Source organism: Staurois parvus, unplaced genomic scaffold (genome assembly GCF_062004578.1).
Source record: "Staurois parvus isolate SC_StPar_1 unplaced genomic scaffold, SC_StPar_1.0 ptg001680l, whole genome shotgun sequence".
NCBI classification, from domain to species: Eukaryota; Metazoa; Chordata; class Amphibia; order Anura; family Ranidae; genus Staurois; species Staurois parvus.
Genome location: NW_028319476.1, coordinates 169766 through 185170, shown reverse-complemented (window position 1 = coordinate 185170; position 15405 = coordinate 169766). Strand labels below are relative to the sequence as shown.

Genomic DNA, 15405 nt, shown 5'->3' with positions numbered 1-15405 from the left:
TTATACCTAAATTTGTGTGAAACTTGTTTTGAGCAGAAGCTCCCTACAATAAAGAATGGTCACTGCTGTTCTTTCTACTTGTGCAGGATGATTGTGCTTATGATATGCTGGCTGCCTCTGTGCATCGAAGAACTACTACAAAGACCCTGTAATGTAAGGACAATATTTGAATCTGAAATCAAAATGCCACATTGGAATATCCTAGTCCAAAATAAGGCTTTATTCCAAACATTAATTTGGTACAGCTGCCAATGTGTTTCAGGTAGTAGTGAACGGAAATGAAAATTCTGATGCCGAAACCAAAAATTCAGGAAGCACTTGGCTGACAACCGAAACGGACAGTTTTTAAAAATGTATATATTTTTCAAACATAATTTATTTGGAAAAAAATACACTTTACCCGCTTCCGCGCCGCCCTATAGCAAAAATACTGCTACAGGGTGACACAGGTGCACAAAATTATGTGTGTGTGTATATGTATAACACGTGATTTTGCATTTCTGGGTAGGGGATGCGCATGCCGCCATTCGCAGCCTCGGTTGTCAATCACTAGGTCCTGCCCGGTGATTTCCCGCTGACATCCGGAGATTGCCGAGTATCTCTGATGGGGGAGAGAACTGTGTATAAACAACACAGATCTCTCTCGTTAGCTCCTGCACACTGCTTTGTATGGCTCTGCATAGCAGAGCCATACAAAGCAGCATGCTAACAGTGAAACACAGCCCACTTAATAAAACGCACACAGTTAACCCTTTGATCGCCCAAGATGGTAACCCCTTCCTGCACAGTGCCATTAATACAGTGTAAGTGCTTTTTATTACCATTTATCACTGTATTGGTGTCACTGGGGATGTCAGTGACAAGTCAGTTCCCCCCCAGTGTCAGAATGCCCGCCGCAGTCCCGCTATAAGTCGCTGATTGCCGCCATTACTAGTAAAAAAAAAATATTCCAGTATATATACTGCCATTTGTAAACGCTATAACTTTCACGTAAACCAATTAATTTACACATATTGAGATTTTTTTTTTTTTTTTTTTTTAGCAGAGACATGTAGCAGAATATATTGTGGCCTAAATTTATCACGAAATTAGATTTTTTTAATTTTTTTTTACTGGACATGTTTAACAGCAAAAAAAGTCAAGAAAATTGTTTCTTATCAAAATTGTTGGTCTTTTTTTTTATAGCGCAAAAAACAAAGACAGCGCCGGCAATCAAATACCACCAAAAGAAAGCTCTATTTGTGGGGAAAAGTGGACATTAATATCATTTGGGTGCAACGTTGTATGACTGTGCAATTGTCAGTTAAAGTGAAGTGCAGCTTCGTAACGAAAAAAGTGCAGGGTCAGGAAGGGGGAGTAAATCCTCAGGAGGGCAAGTGGTTAAAGTGTTACTAAACCAACAACAGTAAAATCCATCTGTATATGCAGTAAAGCATGCTTGTTATACTCACTGTCAAATCTAAGGGGTTAATCCAATACATTGTGTAAAAATGCTGTTTGATCCTTTCTTCTCTGTTCCTCCCGTTTCAAGCGACCACAACTTATCTCCAGCTTTAGCTAGTGCTGGACACAGATAGAAGTCACAAGACTTCTAACTGCTGATGAGAAAAGGTATTTAGCAGTTTATATTTACTAAAATAATTGAACTTCTATGTTCTGTGTACTGTGGGAGACTAGATATAATGGATGCAAGGTTCTGGGTTTAGTAACACTTTAATGAATAAAAAAACAAAACACAATATATACCCCAATTTGTTTGTAAAATATGAAAGATGATGTTACGCCAAGTAAATAGATACCAAACATGTCATGCTTTAAAATTGCACACGTATCGCTGTGTGTAAAGCACTGCGTAAATTGACAGCGCTATATAAAGTACCTGTAATAAATAAATAAACTTTGGAAGCTGGGCAACTATCAATGCCAGCGTACAGATCTGTAAGCAATCAGTTGTTAGGAAAATCCCCTTAGATATTTCTCGGGAGACAATTTTTCCCTATACTTCCCAACTTGAGAACTCTGGACAGGGAGCCTAGAGGTTCATGTACTGCTCTGAATTACACTTCTCTCACCCCTGTTTAAAGACATTTGAACTTAAACTGGCTATACACTAGTAGATTTTCAAATGGACATTCTCACAGTACTTTTGAATGTTTTTCGAAACATTATAATTTTGTTTGCAGTTCATATTCGATTGTTGAACTAATGAAATGTCTTAAATAAAACCTCATTCACAATTAGGAATTTCCATCCGCTCCGTGAGGATGTCAGGTGACGAAACGCATAGGGTGGGGCTTCTGGAGGTGACGTCACTACTTTCAGCGAGCTGCCGGCATCTGTAAATGTGAGTGGAATGTCATGTTTTTATGAATAAACTTTTTGCTACATTGTTACGCTATGAGTCTTTCCTCTCTTGCTTTCGGAGTTCATTTCAAGCTTGAGAAGTGTGTGCCACTTTGAATTATCCCATATACGCTGGTATTCATCTGCAGATCGCTGCTCCCAGAGCAGAAGAGCTTGTGCTAGATTATAATCTGACCAGCATATTGCTCTGGTGAGTTTATTCAATCTATCTGGTGGTGTATTTGTGCACGGTGATTTGTGTTTTTTCACATGAAGGTTGAACATTGTAGATAAAGCACTTTTTATTGGTGTTGGACATTTTATATATAAATTTTTTTCACAACTTTGAGTATATTGAAAAAGCCATATAAGGACACTTTTTGTTGGGAATAATTTTTGAATATTTTCTGATTTATTTTATTTATATTGATTTTATTATATGATTGGTTAAACACTGTGGAAATATAGTAAGAAGGAGCATGGCCTTTTTTTGATTTATATGCACACCTGGTTAAGGGTTAGGTGAGCTTCTCTTTCAAAGTTGTATATTAATTTTCACTTTGGTTAGTTGATTGATTTTTTAGTGTTGCTGTCCATATTCTAATTATCTTAACAATTAGGAATTTGTCTGTTCAAAAGAAAATTTTCCATCCTACTCCTTTGAATTCTCTCTTTACTGTAGCAGAAATTGAACACTGAATTGACCCCACTAATGATTAAAAATAATCGAACAGTTCTGAAACAAAAAACTTTTCCAACGAAATTCCAGCTTTAGAGTTCTTTACCTGGTCACATCGGGTGTGATTTGTATGAGATGTGACTTGCAAATCATATGCCAACTCGCACCCGATTGTCCACAATTACAGCGGTCCAATTAGTGCGGTTCCAACTTGGTATGATCTGCACCGATTTCTAAAGTAGTACATGTACTACTTCGGTGTCAGATGTCTTGCAAATCGCACCTGAAATTGGCATCTAATCCAGCTTTGAAATCGTACGACTTCACTGTAAGTCGCACATTTCAAAGTCGGGCTTGATTTGACCAGGGAGTAAGTTCAATCTCGGCACACCAGACTGACAGGAAGTGCTGCTCTGGCTACTGATAGGCGATTTGCAAAAATTATATGCAGTGCCTCCTATCTACATATGAAATTGTCACGTCATCTACTGGAAAGGAGTGGAAGGTGTTTTATAATATGTGGTTCATTTATAAACTGAAAAAGGAAATGTCACTGTACGCTCTCTGTTATGTCCACTCAACAATACACACATTTTATAGCCCATTCATTAAAGGCAGGCCGCAGTGTTTAGCCTTCAATACAGCAAAAAGTTATCTCTGCTTCATGCAGCAGAGAGCTTTGTAATTGGAAGAGAGACAGTCATGTGATTTTGACAGGTCGTATAACCGGACTCTCCTCGCGACTCCCCCCCCCCCCCCTTACATACCTTCAAACTCCTGAAGCTGGAGAAGTACTAAGTACGTTGCTGTGCTATATTATTATTATTATACAGTATTTATAAAGCGCCAATAGTTCGCTCAGCGCTGTACATTACAATGGGGGACAGAACAATTACAATACAATGCAAAACATGAGGGGGATCGAGGGCCCTGCTCTTTCGAGCTTACAATCTAGGAGATTTGTTTTTCCCCCAATCTGCTTGTACATGGACTGATTTGATTGAGCCCCTATTAATTCAAGGAATGGTAAGGCATGTTTCATGAAACAGTGATAAACTATATCCTTGTTCTCTAAAGGTAATCCATACACTTCCGCTACTTAATGGCCCTATAATGTATTTTTCAAAAAATGGCTTCTTACGGTGCTTTTCATCCTTGTAACATCCTCTGTGAGCCTCTGACCCTCTCCTTTTCCCTCTCCATTTAATTTGATAGAAATGAGTAGTGCATGTTACTTGCAGTCATGTGCATTGTTCTATGCATGCTGCAAAACCCATATAGTCTCTAGAACAGGGGTGCTAAATCTTTTGAAGAGTGAGGGCCACTTAAGTGATTTGGTAAACAGCCATGGGCCACAATTAAATGAAATGGCCCAAAGTTTCAATTTTTTTTTAATTTTAATAGCATAATGAACATTTTTCTCCTTCAGCTACTGAATGTCAGTGGGAGGGAGAGGAGGAGAAGCCGGCTTTCAGTGGTTTCAGGAGGAAATTGGTTCCTCTATATGCTGCCCTTACTGTCCAAGTGTAAAACAGAGTGTGACAGGGAAGCTGCACAGAGCCCCCTGGAACATGCGGCAATCGACCCCTGATGTTACACCAGTGGTTGGAGGGGTGTGGTAAAAACACGCCTCAACTATGTGGTATTACCGCTCCCTCAAACGTAATGTAAATGAGCCCTTACTGTCCTGAGCCCTCTCTACAGCTGCTTTCAAACTGGTGCGCTGTGGTTTACCTGCTATGTGGGTGCATCATAGTGCACCAGCTGCTTTCCTGGGGGTTAGGTGTGCTTTGCCATAGACTTCTATTATATCTTGTCTGTGTGGTGCACTTTCTGAAAACGCACCATAACTCCTGCATTCAGGAGTTTTGGTGCGCTTTCAGAGAGCGTAGCAAACCCGCAGGATATAATAAAAAGTGTGCTTCCATGGTTTGAAGTCAAGGGCCACATCAGAGGGCTCTCAGGGCCACAGATTGAGGACCCCTGCTCTAGAACATCCCTGGAATGAGTAATAGAGGGTGACTATGTTCCTACATACAGAGAGATCATGGAGAACGCACAAAGCCACACTTTAACAAGAAAGTCGGTTTACAGCAGCAAATATATATACACTACATCGCCAAAAGTATTGTGACACCACTCCAAAATCACTGGATTTGGATGACAGGTGTTCCAATCACCTCCATGACCACAGGTGTATAAAATCATCACCTAGATATGCAGACTGCTTCTACAAACATTTATGAAAGAATGGGTCGCTCTCATGAGCTCAGTGAATTCAAGTGTGGTGCCGTGATAGATTGCCACCTGTGCAATAAGTCCATCCGTCAAATATCCTTGCTACTAAATATTCCACGGTCAACTGTTAGCGGTACTACAACAAGTATAACTGAGCACAACAGCAACTCGGCAACGTAAAATAACAGAGCTAGGGCAGCTCATGCTGAAGCGCAGAGTGTGCGGAAGTCGCCAACTGTCTGCAGAGTAAATAGCTAAAGACCTCCAAACTGTGGCCTTCAGATTTGCACAACAACAGTACATAGAGAGCTTCATGGAATGGTTTTAAATGGCCGAGCAGCTGCAGTGGTGTAAAGCACGCTGCCACTGGACTCTAGAGCAGTGGAGACGTGTTCTCTGGAGTGACCAATCACAGTTCTCTGTCTTGCAATCTGATGGACGTGTCTGGGTTTGGCAGCTGCCAGGAGAACGGTACTTGCCTGACTACATTTTGCCAAGTGTAAAGTTTGGTGGAGGGGGGATTATGATGTGGGGTTGTATCTCAGGGGTTGGGCTTGGCCGCTTAGTTCTAGTGAAGGAAACTCTTAAGGCGTCAACATACCAAGACATTTTGCACAATTTCATGCTCCCAACTTTGTGGAAACAGTTTGGAGATGGCCCCTTCCTGTTCCAACATGACTGACCACCAGTGCACAAAGCGAGGCATGGATGACTGGCCTGCACAGAGTCCTGACCTCAACCCGTTAGAACACCTCTGGGATGATTCAGAGCAGAGACTGCGAGCCAGACCTTCTCATCTTACATCAGTGCCTGACCTCACAAATGCACTTCTGGAAGAATGATCCAACACTCCCATAGACACACTCCTAAACCTTGTGGACAGCCTTCCCAGAAGAGTTGAAGCTGTTATAGCTGCAAAGGGTGGGCCAACTCAATATTGGACCCCACAGATTAAGACTGGGATGCCATTAAAGTGCACGTGCGTGTAAAGGCAGGCGTCCCAATGTTTTGGCAATATAGTGTATATAAAAAAAAGGAATTTCAAGATTTGGAGGAAGCTGTGAGCAATAAAAAAGGGACTTTGAGTTAAGAGTACATACGTTATATGTGAATAGAACTTTTTTTTTTCAACCAGAATTTAGTGTTACTTACTTGTTGACTCTGAATACTGAGCTTCAGAGTTCAAGGTAAAAGCATATATTCTGAATGGAAAACACTGACAAACCTAAAGACATATTTGAACATGAAGTAAGCAGAAGCTATTATACAGTATTTCCTTAATTATTGTTAAAGTGTTCATAAATCAAACTTCCCTTATCGGTCCTCTTTGGTCTGTTAAATATACCACTGAAAGAATGTTGTCATGATGTCTGTTCACATTACCCATCATATATATATATATATATATATATATATATTTATTTATTTATTACACACACATACAAACCTGTGCCCCAAACTCTAACTGGAGAAAAACTGTGCAGGTTGATGTTTTACACTAAGGCCCCATTCACACCAGGGAGTACTGGAATTGTGAGAGTAAGATTAATTACATAGTGGTCAGTGGGAGGAGGAGTTATGCCCCACTGTTGGTGTAAGTGAGAATGATGCCCTATCATTGGTATCAGTAAAAGGAATTGTACTGCACCATTAGTGTCAATGGGAGAAATAATGCCTTGTACTAGTGGGAGAAATAGTGCCCTAAGGGCCAGATAAAGGCAAGCAAAGGCCCGCATCCAGCTCAAAGACTGCAGTTTGGAGACCACTGAGTTAGACACTGAATGGATGATCTTTTATCTTGTTTGTTCTTTGTCATCATGAAAGTTAAAGTGGTTGTTGTGTTTTTTTTTTAATATGAAACATGTTATACTTACCTGCTCTGTGCAATGGTTTTGTTCAAAGTGGCCCCAACCTCCAGTTCTGGGGTCCCCCGCTGGTGATCTTGGTTCCTCCTCTTCTCAGAGTGCACTCACGCGGGCTGATCCAGGACCAGGTTGTGTGTGTTCATAGACACACACAGCACGGACTGGCCCTGTCTCTTACTCCAGCAGCAGAGGAATTGACTGACAGCAGAGGGAGCCAATGGCATCCGTTGCTGCCCTTCTGTGAGAATAGAGAGTGGGGAGAAGAGCTGCTGCAGCACTGGATTGAGAACGGCCTCAGTTAAGTGTTTCACAGGGACTGGGGGGAGCAGCTTCTGAAAGGTTTCTGTTTTTTAATGCACAGGGTATTATGTAATGCATTAGCGTAAAAAACATCTTGCCTTTTTAACCACTTTAATGGAAAGCAAAAAAAAATTGAGTTGTTGCTGAAAATAGCACTACACTTTAAGCATTTATGTACTTTGATTTCTATTTACAAGTCATACTATCATCCCCTCGACTGAAGCAAAAGCTTTGCAGAAGACTAAGCTGCATACTTCTTTCAAGTCAGCAACATATGTTAATAAGGCCAGAATAATGGCAGCCAGGCAACAAGCATTTTCAGTAGAGGGCTGCAATATTACATTTCTTCTGAAGATCTGAAATTGGCCCTTTTAGGATCAGTTACAGCGCAAGACATTAGCAGGAAGATCCTGGTCTTGTAGTGACAGACAAAACTGTTTCCATGCTAGACTGAGCTGAAGGATGCAACACACGCTGTGCCTTGCACGACTTGACACTGTCCGCTACTGTACATATGTTATTACATGGAAGCTCCAGACTCATCATTGCTGACAGCGGATTTCCATTTCATGATGCTTTAAAGGACAGAGTAAAGTACTGTGGTAGAGTACTGTCACGTGGTAGACATGCTGTCAGCAGAACTACATATACAAGAAGATGCAGGAGCCAGTGGGACGTATGGCTCAGAGGAAGTAAAAGTGAGTTATAAAAACTGCACCAGCTACATGGTAATGACCACAGACAAAGGTTTTAAATGAGGAGACCTGCTCAAAGAAAAGGATACTTTATTTATCAAGGGCTTTTGTGTGATTTGAGTTTCATGCCAAAAGATGTGACTGTTAAATTCCAGTATTTACACAAAGAATGGCCTTATTGTTGGCATATAAACAACAAGTGGGATCTATACATGAAAGCCTTAGTCATCTAACAGGTTGCTGGGAGACAAAGAGGAAACTGCAGACTACTGTGGGTCTTGTGATTTGGCAGGCAGGGTAATACTACAAGGTCCTGCCCCATAGCCTAGGCTGCAATACCTGTCAGTTGTTGGAGGGCTCACACCTGTCAACACCTGTCATGGCACGACTATGGTCTATGCACAATAGTAATGTGCAAGAAAAGTCAGACAATCAGCTGTTCTACCTGAACACAAATCCCTCCCTTTGGCATTGACAATGTGACCCACCATCTTGTCATCATGCCGGTTCAAAATAATAAGACCTTGGAAAGCCTGATAGGCAAGTATTAACCAAGAAAGTAAATTGTATAAATACTGTAAGCCATAGTTAGTATTACACATAAGGTTCAGGCAATTATTTTTTAGAAGACCTAAATGAAACTGACAAAAGCAATAGGCAACATAAGGTGCCAAGCAATTACCAGGGCCTTGAAAATCGCCAATACTGCATAAGCAAGACAGAAGAGTTAAGCAAGAACTTTTGATGGACAGTCCCTTGTCCAACCATAAATTACATGGACAGATTCTACTTCTCTTCAATGTCATGAGTCTCAGGTCACATGACATGTTACTCAACACAACTCTGAAAAAAGGAACAAACTGGTCAAGACTTTCACATACGAGTCAGATCTTGAGATCAGCTGGACACTTGCATATGGTGGTATGGATGAACAGCACTTAAATCAGTTTCCTCCATCACCGCTTCTATCAGCTTAATTGTACTAGGGTAGTAATAGCAACATACCTTTGAAACATGACTGGGATCTGATTGACTCACATCTGTACTTCTCATTGAAGTAATGCTTTAACCTCACAAACCACCTTAAACACTTTGTTCATACCATGCTGGATGCAGAAAAGCATCTGGCAAAGTATGTTGTACAGGCAAATGTTCTACCCAAGGCTGGACCACTCTCCCAGTGGGCACACTATGGAGGCCAACAAGGAGCATCTGAATGATCTATAAAGTTCCAGTTGCCAATTTGCATCTCCCACTCCCCAACCACAACATCTGCGCCATATGGGGCACACTTTTACAGCAAAACGTTGCAGGTTGTTTAGCAAAGATCATAACCATCTGCCAAATGGCCAGTAACATCCAGTGTAAAAGGGCCTTCATGGCTTTGATCCACCTTGCTGGGGTGAAGAGGAGAAATGCTGGAAGTGTTACTCACAGCAGGGAAACAGAGCTAAATCAAATTACTTACAGTCCAATCACATGACATGAACATGGCACTTGGGGTTTTACAAAAAGTCTCTTTAAAGAATGATTGATGAATGTATAGCTGAATACACTAAAATATATTTGTACTTATATGACTGAAAGGATAAGATCATTTTTAAGGAGTAACATGTAGCATGTTCCAGCATTTGCATCCCCCCCAGCATGGTTGTGCGGGGCTTCGTCCCCACGGCTGTGTCACTCATTCAGTTTCCTGTGAATAAATAGCATACAAGTACCAGAATTCATTGCGGTTGATAGCTTGTAGTTCTCAATGAACTACGAGGGCACTGCTAAGCGGTTCTGGTAGTTCATCGATGCTTCCTGCTCTGAAGTAACTGATATCCTGAGAGTCTGCAGGAGCTCAATATTGCACCCGATATTGCAATGCTCTACAGGATACTTAAATGCACGTTTTTTACTTGCAAAAAAAAAGGGCATTTATTTATTTTATTTTTTTTAAAGTTGAACGGATCCTTGAAGCTCAACTCCAGCTTTCTAGAAAATATGATTGTTGAGGGAAAAAAAGAACTCAATTTAGAAATCATTTATTATTACAGGCTTTTAACATGCCCAATGTGAAAGGGAACACTGTTCTTTTTATTCTAAATACAAAAGAATTATAACGGAGTCAACATTTATTATACTTCATACTGCTACAACTGTTCCATAGATAGCTATTGACAGCGTTACTAACAGTTCCCCTACAGAAAAGAAAGTCAAGTAGAACTTGAACATTTCTGACTAGATGTCACAGGTAACTTAAAAGTCTACATGAGCATGGTGGAACTATTGTATGTTAATATTTAATTACACTTTCTTGCAGATCTAAATGAAGTAGTAATGCTCAGTTCCCTCAGCCTCTAGAGCTGCTCTTAAAAGAGAAGTATGGTATTTGTTTTTTTTTTACAAAACCATATTTACCTAGGTGGATGCAGCATCGCTCCAGCGCTGCATCTGTACCCCACCGGCTCAGAGATCACATGACCGCTGATCGCTGAGTTCTCACAGCAGTTCTGAGCAGAGAGTAGCGACTCTGAGCCACCCCTGTCTGCTAACCCCCAATGCAATGCTGGGCTGTGGAGGGAGAGGCTGAGCCAGGTGCCGCTACAGACTCTGGGGTCGATCTCCACTTCACAGTTGGGATCTTTCTCCAGCCTGTGATCCACAGACGAAGTACAGCCAAAAGAGCTTTGACTGTACTTCTCCTTTAAGCTACAAATACTTACAGGACTAGCTCCATCCAGGTACCCACTAGATGAAGCTTCTGAATTGCTTCTAAGTCTGATTCACTGCTGGAGTCTGTGCAGAGTAGAGGCACCAACAGGCTTGCACTGCCAGCACAGGCAATAAGTGTTTGTGCCTCATACAGATCTTGTCCCCCCAACCACACTTCAGCCCCAGGAGCATCATCTGGTCATAGCTGGAGAGAGGCAATCCTGGCAAATATATCCATTGTTTCAAATTGGATTTATATTGTTGCCCGACTACAATTTTATAAATGGCATTGAAGCAGTAGTAAGCTCTTGTACTTAGACATGTAAGCTTATAATAAGGCTCACCTGCAGGTACATTGACTATTCCAATTTATAGCATCCGGTGACGTCAATTGTAGCTCAGTCAAACGGTTGGAGCCCACGAATCTAGAAGAGTGCAGATGGAATCCCTGACAGCGGTGAAAGCACACCGCTGGAGTGATCTTTTTTTTTTCTCTCTCTCTTTTTTACGCAAGTTGGTCATAAAGTGCTGGTACACTGTGCATACTAACACTAAAAGAAATGAGCCAACAGGGAGATGCCGATTTGTTTTTTCTTTACTACTGCTTTAAAGTAACTGACTTGTCTCTTCCCCTATATTATTGTATGAGTGTGTCTATAACTATAAAAAAACACATGCCCATCTACATACAAATATAGGTGACATTTGTTAAAATTTTATATGTAAAAAAAAAAAGTACGTACACACCTGCCACTTTATTAGGTACACCTTGCTACCCAGTGTGGTCTTCTGCTGCTGTACCCATTTGCTTCAAGGTTCTACATGTTGTGCATTCAGAGATGCTATTCTGCAAAGTTTGGTTGTAACGCGAGGTTGATGGAGTTACTGTTGCCTTTCTATCATTTCTTCAGCCTTTACAACCACTTTAAACACCCTTTCTTTCCCATTCTGATGCTCAATTTTAACTTTAGCAAGTCATCGTCACCATGTCTAGATGCCTAAATGCATTGAGTTGCTGCCATGTGATTGGCTGATTAGCAATTTGTGTTACCAAGCAATTGAACAGGTGAACCTAATAAAGTGACTGGTAAGTGTATATTTATATACACACACACACACACACATACACAGTATACATACACCTCTCTCTCTCCTTCTCTTTATCTCTATATCATATATTTCTATCCTTCTCTTCATCTCTCTACCTCCCTCTCTCTTTCTTCATCTCTCTATCTCCCTATCTCCCTCTATTTCTCAAACTCTCTAATTTCTCTCACTAACATTCCCACTTCTATCTATCTATACATACAAACACATGTACTCCTTAAACTTTAAAAAAAAATAAATAAAAAAAAGCATAAAGTGATAACAAAAATAAAATGTAAGCTAACGGAACATTACGACAAGATCAGTAGTTCATAAAATGCAGAGGAAACTTAACAGTCCGTGAAAATATACAAATAAAATGGGCATAAGAGACCAAGCCATCATTATATGAAAGAAAAATCAAAACAATTAACAGACATAAATACAAATGAATGATACATATCCAAGCACTACATACAAAACTGCACAGTCACATATAAGCAGCCAAAAATCTGGAGGGCATAATTAACCATTCCGAAGTGTCTTCATTCTTCAGCTCTCTCTCCGAAAAGCCTCCAGACATCAACTCCTTTACCTGCTGAACTCAGAACAAAGACTGTACCAGAGAGAACACAGCTCCGCACAACATGTGTCATTGCCACCACACCAAAAATTAAATCATACTGGAAAAGCTTACTGTTCCTAGATCTACTTCAGGGAAAAAGGTAACAATACTGAGAAAAGGGAAAGCCTGTGATCTGTACACTCTAAGAGCTGGGCACATGGCCTCTTACCTGGAATAGAGTTTCCAGCACAGGAGCAGCACATGTGACTCTGGTGAGGATCGCTCCCTGTCTGTTATCCCTTCCAGCATGTCTGTGTCATTATACAATAGCACAGCATGCCTATTTAGCATGCCGGAACACTATGCTGCATTGCATAAGAAGTGAAGAGTCCTGGTTGAGTAACGTCACTGCAGTCGGCTTGATTCACCAGACAGCACCATCTAATGGCTAGATTGACTAACTATACAATCAGCGAAAACCCATCCAACAAAAGGACTTTATATAGAAATATCTGTGTTGGCCAAAATATCCATAAGCAATCAGAAAACTCATTATGTTAGAAATTCATTGGTTGCTATGGGTAACACTTTTATGTGGATGCTTTTGGCAGCGAGTTCATTACACAGGAAAATAAAATACATCTATTAGAAAGTGTCTGACTTGTAAAAAAGTCTTGTAGTGTGTTAGCCATCAATTAATACAGTTTTAGCTTAAAAGTGACACTAAAGGTCCTCTTTTTTTCTGGTAGTCCCCTGTTGGTGCTGTCTGCTCCTCTCTCCTGTCGATATTTCCGTAGCAAGCTGGGCGGTAAGGAGGCACTTGTGCATTTGCACTACTGGGTGCGTCCATAAACAAACACGGTGCTGGTAAGATACAAAAACTGGAGCTACTGACTTTTAAAATACAGACACTTACCTGTCCCTCGGTCCAGCGGTGATCTCACCACGGCTGGTTTCACCGGCCGTCTTCTCTCTCCGGCATCTTCAGTGTGGGCTGTGACAGCTTGCGGCTTCACAGCCGGGTGCCCACTGCTCATGCGCGAGTAGCTCTGTGCTTTGTGAATGGTCCCGTAGTCTTCTGGAACCTGTCACGTGTCCCAGAAGACTACGGGGAGAAGTGGGAGGGCAACTTCCACTTCTGGTCACCTTAGCCGATCGCACCGGAAGTGGGAGCAGGTACCTGTCAAATTTGGGTAACCGCCCCCACAAGGTTCCAATCTTTAAAGGGAATCGGGGACAAAGACTTAAAGCAGAACTTCCCCTTTTGGGTGGAGCTGCGCTTTAAGTATGCAAGTATAGGAGTACCTTAGACAGGGGTGTCTTAGATCCCTTCATCCCATCACTGATGAAGGGATCTAAGGCTCCCTAAAAAGCTTACATCTAAAAAAAAAAAAAACTGTGGCACCAAACCCAAATAGTCAAAAAAATTAAGTATAATTCAATACCATAATCAGATTTAATTTTTTACCTTGTAATTATAGCATTTGGCAGCACACCCCGAAATCTGTTTTTCAAAGCTGCTGTGCTCTTCCTGCCGTAATGAGGGTGGCTCTCTTCATTTCCATGGTCCCCCTGTATGTGGGAAGGTAGACACCCTCCTCTGCTCACTCCTGAGATGGACTACAGTATAAAGATGCTGACGCAGCAGCATAGCAAACCTCCTCTTCCTATAATCACCACCCACAGGCTTCCAAATGACAGTAGGACCTGGAATGGAGCAACCTTGAACTCGTAGTACAGGAATGCACCTTGTTACGTGGTATTTGTAAGTAAGAGAGCACCGCCCTTGACTGCAATATACTGTATGTATGTTCACTGCTCATTACAAGAGACAAGGAGTAAAGTGAAGAGAGCAACCATCAAGAATGTTAAGACACTGTTACTCTGGTTAAAAATAATAGTAATAATAATGTGGTTTTTATGCATGATTCACTATAGTGGGGCTGTGTTGGGCAATCTGTAGGATTCCATCATTGTTTCTGTGCGGGAGGTTTAGTGACACTTAAGTTGACCAATAAAGGGAATGACAAACTCCAAACGTTCTGCAAAGTGTCTGACTTGTAATAGTAGGCTCTCTGAACATTTCATAATCAATACTACCAAAAAAATAAATGTGATATTAGGCTGCACATTAGCATATTTGCCTTGATGCAACATGAAAATCCACACCTAGACACTCATTTAAAGCCCTATAAAATCCCAACGATTACATACCAATAGTTACTAAAGAGTCATAGCAAACATTGCATAAACTGACCCTTTGCAGTGTCTGTCCTGGACTCTCCTACAAAAAACGACACAAAATCATGCAGATTAAACAGTATTATATTTGTTCTAGACAAGAATTTGGATGTCATTACAGATTGTATAAATACATTAAAAGGAAAAAAATGTTGAATGGCAGACATTTATTCAAGTCCTGTTACATAAAAATGTAGCAAAACCACATGACAATGTTTATTAAAAATAAGCTTGTGCATGTCACAGGAATCTACATGAAGTATATTTTTTACTTATCAATGTAAATTTATCAGAATGTTAAATTTGATTGAAGGTATTTTAATGTGTTTTGCAGATGTGATGATGCTGTGTTTACACGACCGAAGCTGTATGTCACATGTCAGACAGCAATCTGGCTGAAATAAATGCCAATGGCAACTCAATGTTCAGTGAACATATTGAGGGTTTCAGTTGACCTACAGCATTGCGAGCATTTGAGCAAGAGTACAATCGCTGTACAGCACCACTGAAGTAGGAAAGCAACAACAAATAAAATGCTAATTTGGCTGCTTTTCTATAATTAAATATTAAAATCTGGTTATAAGGGTTATCAGGTATCAATATAAAAATGTGTCATCATGTACTCATAGTATTACTTACAAAAATGTGATTTTATTAAACCAAAAGCTATGTGCATATAAAACGATTTTGTGT

At 40.7% G+C, this 15405-nt stretch overlaps 1 protein-coding gene across 2 annotated transcripts in view; it reads right to left on the bottom strand.

The window, feature by feature from the left end:
- LOC149434774 (solute carrier family 23 member 2) overlaps positions 1-15405 on the bottom strand; it is a 229184-nt gene that overhangs the window by 140003 nt on the left and 73776 nt on the right. The window contains exon 1 of one of the 2 annotated variants that reach the window (XM_089663409.1): positions 12701-12832. The exons of the other annotated variant lie outside the window; for it this stretch is intronic. The gene's annotated coding sequence lies outside the window, so the exon portion shown is untranslated. Of the gene's footprint in view, positions 1-12700; positions 12833-15405 lie in introns of those variants that run through there. 2 annotated transcript variants of the gene reach the window in all.